We start from the raw sequence: 8,448 nt of genomic DNA, 5'->3' as shown, positions 1-8,448 counted from the left end.
ATATCATCCAATTATTTCCATTCAAACTAATCATGCAAGAAATATTACTGGCCTCCATGTTCAAATACAAAAATTAAATCACCAAAACCCCGCTCTGATACCAGTTGATGGGGATATAAAGAGGAATAACCTTTGTATATGAACAAATACTAGAAGACCATAATACGCAGCGGAATAAAATGGAAATATAATCAAACAGAAACACCAAGATATACGTGGAAAACCCCTTCAATGGGAAGAGTAAAAACCACGGGGCAAACTAGAGATAATCCACTATGAGAATAATGAATATACAAATCTCAATCTCTTGCCCAAAACCCTAGCAACAACCACAAGAGAAGAACTGGGATACAAGGATCACGTCACTGCCCATAATATCTAAAACCTCCCCAAGTAATCACAGCAAGAGTCTACTGTAGATTTGATCTAACCTGAGATGAGAACACTGCTAGATGATTGAGAACAGTCTCTCTGCGTTGTCCTTGTCTTCTTCCCTTTCTTTCTCTTCCTTTTCTGCCTTGTTCTCCTTCTTCTCTTTGGAATCTCGTGGCTCACAAGATCTGCCTCGTTGCTGCCTTTTTATAGCATTTTTCTGCTTCTAAAACGCAGCCACCACACCCCCCTAATCTTAATTAGGGTTAGGTTAAGAGGGGTTGTGGGCTGTGGGCTGTGGGCTGCCTTAGCCCACATGGGCTGAATATGGACTATCAGCCCAATATAATTCACTCGACTCATCGATTACGGATGTACTATGTCACTACGCCGTAATCTCTAGACGATGTAGGGAAATCCAATCTATTGGACTTATCTGTCCTTACTTATAATGTACCTCGTCCATATAATATCCTAGAGACTATATACTGAGCATGGTGTCGTTAGACCCATACGATTTCTATTCGAGTCTCGCTCTAATCGGATTCTCCTAGAGAACTCTTTCTCTCTCAATCTGAATGACCCTAGCTAAGGATTTGTCTAAAAAAGAAAACATGAGATATTCCTCTCATGACGTCGAGAGTGAATAATTCTCTAATGATACTCAATAGCCCTTGTAAGGTTAGCTATCACTCTCGATGACCAGCTATGCTAGATCTAGAACCTCCAGACCTATAAGTCTGATATCAAAGAGTGGAGTACTCACACAGGACATCATTGGTGTCTCAAGTTTAAGGACCAGATACACCATTGGGACTCAGAATCGTTGTTTGATAATAAGACATCATCAACCATCCAACATTCCATAAGCAGATCAATCAGTGAACTAATTCCCTAATGAGCACTTGTATTATATCCCTAGTGTCTTCACATGAGCAAGTATGAGATCAGCTACAACCATCATATATACGGGTATACAAAGCACACTAGTCTGTTCGGTTATCTCGATGTCCCTCTCGAGTAACCTATGATCGGGGTTATTTAGGATCTGTGTTTAAAGGCGAATTGGTCTCATTATTGTGATCTCATCACAATATGATTCTCATTGCACGGATCCATGGACATCACAATATATTCAAGCAATAGGCAATATAATGTGATAAAAAATTAAATAATAATAATAAACAAAAATATTGTGTGTCAAGTCATACGTGTTATCACTCACGTGATTGGCTTGTAGGGCACCTATGATTAGCAATCTCCCACTTGACCTAAAGTCAATCACCTATGTGTTTGATCCCCATCAGACCCCTTTGATGCTCAAAGACAATTTGAAACAACGGCTTTATCAATGGATCTACAATGTTATCTTCAAATGGAACTATTTCCACTGATATATCTCCTCGGGCCATGATCTCTCTAATCAGTTGGAACCTCCTCATAATACTTCTGATGGGACCTGAGTTCCCTTATTTGAGTATCCGCCCTGATGTTGTTACAATACAAGGGAATCGACTCCTCGCTTCCTAGTATGACTCCTAGATCTGTGATGAACTTCTTTATCTAGACTCCCTCTTTTACCGTCTCTGCTGCAGCAATATACTCCGCCTCTGTGGTCGAATCAATAGTAGTATTTTGCTTGGAACTCTTCTAGCATATTGGTCCTCTATTCATGGTGTACATATATACCAAATTTGACTTGCTATCATCGACATCGGATTGGAAACTCGAGTCTATATAGCCTTCAACCCTGAGGCTACTACCTCCATATACCAGTAAAAGATCTTTAGTCCTTCTCAAGTACTTAAGGATATACTTTACTGCTTTCCAGTGCTCCAAGTCTAGATCTGCTTGATACCTGCTCGTGACACTCAAAACATACGCTATATCAAGCCTGGTATATAACATGACATACATGATAGACCCTATCACTGAGGCATAGGGTATCATATCCATGTTCGTCCTTTCTTCAAGAGTCTTTGTGGACATATTCTTAGAAAATGATATCTCATAGCTCATTGATATGAGACATTTCTTAGAATTTTTTATACCAAATATTTTGACAATGATGTCTATGTATCTGGACTAGGACAAGTCAAGCATCATTTTGGATCTATCTCTATAGATCCGAATCTCCAAGATATAGGATGCTTCCTCTAAGTCCTTTATGGAGAAGTGTCTAGATAACCAAGTCTTTACCGTCGATAGCATTCTTACATCTTTCCTAATGATCAGGATATCATCCATATATAACACCAAGAAGGTGAGAGCGCTCCACTTACCTTCCTGTACACATAAGACTCATCTTCATTCTTAATGAAGTTATAAGATCTGATTGTCTCATCAAATCTTATGTTACAACTTTGGGAAACTTGCTTTAGTCTATAAATAGACCTAAGCAACCTACACACCTTATCTGGGCAATCCTTGGACACAAATCCCTTAGGCTGTATCATATACACTTTTTCCTCGAGGTTGCCATTGAGGAATATGATGTTCACATCCATTTGTCATATCTCATAATCATAGTGTGCTGCAATAATCAATAAAATTCAAATCGATTTTAGCATGGCTACGGGTGAGAAGGTTTCATTATAGTCAACACCTTACCTTTGACGATACCCCTTAGCCACTAGTCTTACTTTATAGGTCTCTACCTTTCTATCTACTCCAATCTTCTTCTTGAAGATCCACTTGCAACCGATGGGTACGATACCCTTGGGTGCATTAACTAGGTTTCAAACCTTATTGGAGTACATGAAATTCATCTCAGAATGTATGGCTTCTTGCCACTTCCTGGAGTCTATACTCGTAATAGCCTCCTCGTAGGTTTGAGAATCAATATCCTCACTATCCTCTTTTATAATATGTCTCACATATCTCTCAGGAGGATAAGATACTTTGTCAAACCTACATAAAGTAGGAACTTGTGTGTTAGGTACCTAAACAGACTCAAGCCGTGGAATGATGCTTGAGCTAGGTTCTCCAACCTCACTCAACTCTATCATGCTCCAATTGTCTCTACCAAGAATGTGTTCCTTCTCAAGAAATACTTTTCTAAGCTACAAAGACCTTTTGGTCCTCGGGATGATAGAAATAATACTCATAAGTTTCCTTGGGGTATCCTATGAACTTGCACCGCTCTGTCGTCGATTCAAACTTATCAAGGTTATGTCTTTTGACATGGGTAGGGCAGTCCCAAATCTTAATAACCTTAAGATCGAGCTTAATCCCTTTCTATATCTCATATGGTGTAGACACTATCGATTTAGTTGAAACTCTATTTAGAAGGTAAGCTACTCATCATCAGCGATCAGCGAAAGTCATCATGGACCGCACTATGCCTAACAGTATATGATTCCTCTTTTCAGATACACCATTGAGCTAAGGTATATAAAGAAGTGTCCATCGGGATCGAATCATATAGTCCTTGAGGAATTATGTGAACTCTATACTTAAAGTACTCACCTCCTCGATCTAATCAAAGAGTCTTAATACTCTTTCCAGTCTGGTTCTCCACTTCATTTTTATACTGTTTGAATTTCTCAAAGGCCTCGGACTTGTACTTTATTAAGTACACATGTTCATATCTTGAGAAATCATCAGTAAAGATAATGAAATAGGAGTAACCACCAATGACATGAGTTGACATGGGTCCACATACATCACTATATATGAGTTCTAACATCTCAGTGATTCTCTCTCTAGTTCCACTAAATAAAGAGTTGGTTAGTTTTCTACAAAGGCAATGCTCGTAAGTTGCATATGACTCATAGTTAAATGGATTTAGATATACATCCTTTAGCAACTTTTGAATTCTTCCCTCATGGATGTGACTTATCCTACATTGGTATACACTATTCACCTCATGACATTTCCTCTTGGACCTGCTTACATCCATGATAGCATCTGAAGCTTCTCCAAGCTTTTGTTTCGCCCTCTCTGCAAGGTACTCTTTGTAGTTTCTCTTCTAGTGCCCATCTTTGTCGTAGTGGAAGCACTGGCCTTTGTCCTTTGTCGGGTCTTTCTTAGCAATCTTTGCTTTACCTAGTCTGCCCTTGCCCTTCTTAAAAGACTTTTCTACTTTCCTTTTCTTTCTGGTCTCACTAGTGTAGAGAACAGGCTTCTCTTTCTTGATAGTGCTCTCTGCCTCCCTCAACATATTAAGGAGCTCAGGGAGAGTCACCTCAAGCTTGTTCATATTAAAATTTATTATGAACTGTGAAAAGGAATCTGGTAGGGATTGAAGCACAAGATCTATACACAGGTTATCCTCTAGGACCATTCCTAGGATTGTGAGTTTCTCTATCCACTCAATCATCTTTAGGACATGGTTATGAATCGGTGTCCCCTCAGTCATTCTAGCACGGAAGAGACTCTTGGATATCTCATATCGCTGAGTCCTTTTCTGTTCCTCAAACAATTTACGGACATGTAGGAGAATGAATTTGACATCCATCTTTTCATGTTATCTCTGTAACTTAGGAGTCATGGAGCCCAATATATAACACTAAGCAAGAGTGGAGTCATCTATATACTACACATAGCGAGCAATCTCAGCCTCCGAACCATCATAGTCTCGAGGGACTCGACCAACCATGATGTTCAGTTAAGTCAACACCATCGTTACAAGATGAGTCATGATAATATGATATGCCCTCGAGGGACTCGATCAAGCATACCATATCCTCAGGTCACCGGTGACATCTTTATGTCATAGGCAAGATAGCGAATCACGATATAGGTGAGCCTCGAGTGACTCGACCAACTCAACCTATATTGAAAATCGATCCCTACCTATAACGATGGAAGGCCATGTGGGTCAATATAATTACCTCACATTTACCAATTTAATATTATCGAGAGATGAGATTTTAATTTGGTCTCCTAATATAACGTATCACACATATACATATTTAATATATATCTACATCGCATGCAAATATATATATATATATATATATATATATATATATATATATATATATATATATATATATATATATATAGTAGGTGTATAATCAATCACACATCACATAAGAAATCATATCAGATGCTCATGGACCACAACCTAATATGATAAGGCTTGAGCGAGTGGGCCTAATCACTCACATCAAGATATATGTGTGCAGCGATGCATCTCTTTGCTCTGTGATCGTCCATCTCGTCCTCATCGGTTTCGTCGGCATCTCGATGCATCTCCATGCATTGTGATCGTCCGTCTCGTGGGTCCCACTATCACTTTTACGCTCCTGCTGCGCCTCCTCATGTGAATACGACTTAATCATAAGCACGTAGACCCGATAATAAATGAGAAATAAAATAGAGGCTCATAGGCCCCAATAATAATAATCACAAATACACACATTATACGGTCCATGATCATCCGTCCACATATCATACATTACATGTACACATCATCATCATGTAGGACTACTATATAATAATAATAATAATAATAATAATAATCATCATCATCATCATCATCATCAATTAAACTTTTTAATTAATTAATATTTTTTGAAATCAAGGGCATGTAAGAAATTTTATGAATTGTGAAGGGTATTATCATAATTTGGATAAAGGATAGAAACTAGAATTTCTCATATTTCGAGGGAAAAAACTAACTTTTACTAAAAAAAAACCCAAACCCTCTTCTCTTCTCCCTTGTTGTGTTACTGCCACCCTACCGAAGGTGGCCACTATAGGGGACGAGGGGCGTCGTCCTTGCCCACGAGTGACGTCGCTCCTCTGGTCATGCACCCTCGCGGGCAAGCACCCCTACGGTCGAGCACTGGCCCCCTGCACATAGGTGGCTAGGCCTCGGCCAAAGGTTGCAAGCAACCATTGGCCAACCTGCGATTTTGACATCAAAAGATTTTCTAAAACACTAGTTCAAAACTAATCTTTCACATAAACAATTTGGCTCTGGTACCACTGTAGAAAAATCTGAGGGGCGACATCACTTGCGTAGTGGAAGAACATGAAACAAAATCCCCAATTTCCCAAAGATATGTTCGTCGTCGTGCGAAGATTGATGCAAAAAATCCATAAAATAAAAAATTATGTATATTAAAGATTATGTTACATAGGGAGATCGTATATCCCTGAATCCTTACAGATCTCTAGGAGAGGGTGAAGGAGATCAAGCGTCATCTCTAGTGGTGATCCACACAGTAGGGTTATAACGATACTCCTTAAAACTCCAAGCCTACTATCTGAGAAGGAGAAAAAGAGGAGAATAGGAGAGACAATCCAAAAAGGAGCTTGCCTATGAACTATTTCTCTCTTATTTATAGAGGTCCCCCGTCAACTTAACCCTAATAGATCCTGCCCTATTGGGTATTGGATCTCCATCCAACTATCAAAACCTCTTAGATGAGTGGATCTCTATCCAATAATCTCTCACTGGCTCTTATTGGATCTCATCCATAAGATCCAATAATTTAGGGGCTTATTGGATATCTCATATTGGAACCTCTACTCATCGTAACGCCTACTATATGTGTGTAACCCTCTAGGCCTAATATTGAGTTGGCCGTGAGTCATATCTATCAGAATTCCTTCTGGCTCAGTGAATTATTATCTCTCTAATAATTTACTCGACTCATCGATTGAGATGTACTAGGCCACCACGCTTCAGTCCCCAAATGATACAGGGGAATCCAATCCATTGGACATGTTTGTCCTCAGTCACCATATACATATATTCCCTCATCCATCTAATATCCCAGAAATCGTATATCGGGTATGGTGCCATCAGACCCATACGGTTTCTACTCAAATTTCGCTCTAATCGGATTCTCTTGGAGAACTCTTTCTCTCTCAATCCGAATCCGAATGACTCTAACTAGAGATTTGTCTAAGTAAGAACACATGAGATATTTCTTTTATGACATCGAGAATGGATGATCCTCTATCGACATTCAATAGTCCTCGTAAGGTTGACTACCACTCCCGATGACCGATTCCAAAATCAATATGTACCGACCAACATTATCCTAAAAGGAAATAGATAAAAAGAAAATACTTATGAATTTTAGGAATCAATCTAAAAAGCTCAGTTATAATATTTTTTAGTAACTTATAATTATTTTCAATAAAATAAAAAAATACTATAATATAGTTAAAAAAATAGTATAACTGAGAATAGATCAATTTGATAGAATGGTTGGAAAAAAAAGATGATTGATTATCAAATGGAAATATTAGAATAATCTAAAAATAAATCTTTTTGGAATGATCTATTTCAATTATTATAATGCAATCGAGCAAAAATAAGATTAGTTATGAAGTTATATGGGCAATTTCCTTTAAAAAAAAGGATACTTCACATTTAAATTTTATCAACAATGCATCAATTTGCATGAAGTTAAAAGGGTAAGTAGGTCATGGACTATTATTACTATACAAATTGCATCAATTTAATACACAATGACCCCAATATTTCCTAAGCATTCCTTTTTCTCTTTTTCCCGTTTTAGTAGTCAATCTACTAATTAAATGGCTCGAATTGCTTCGGAACTAAACAAATCCAATTAATAGTAGCACAATTAATTCAAAGTATAAAATGTGACACTAATTCAATCAATTAATTGCTCCGAAAAGATTTGCATATTTCAAAAAATTTCAATCCATTATCATCCTTATTTTCTCTTACATCAATATCACTTAATCTCAGTAAGCCAGCTTAAGTTAAAAATATTTGTTGAATAATCTAAATTACACATCCTCTAAATCCTTATTATGATTTTAAAATTCTAATTTTATATTCCATTTTTTTAACTTCAAAAAGACTAGTGAGTTCGATTGTCTAAAATGACCCAAATATTATTCGAAGGAGTATATATATATATATATATATATATATATAGTAGAATATTAAATGACAAAAGTATACATATATATAAAGGCATAAGCACTAATAAATTCCGTCCGATCTCTCATCACAGCTCATCACAGATCCTCCTTTACACACCCTCTCAATCTCTAGAATCTTCTCTTATCTCTCTACTCGATCCGTTGTCCTTCTTACATGCCATCACATCCAACCCCACGCGTTCATGTGTTCTGACC

Source organism: Musa acuminata, chromosome BXJ2-11 (assembly GCF_036884655.1).
Source record: "Musa acuminata AAA Group cultivar baxijiao chromosome BXJ2-11, Cavendish_Baxijiao_AAA, whole genome shotgun sequence".
NCBI lineage: Eukaryota > Viridiplantae > Streptophyta > Magnoliopsida > Zingiberales > Musaceae > Musa > Musa acuminata.
The sequence above is the reverse complement of the archived record's forward strand: the minus strand, read 5'-3'. Positions refer to the sequence as shown.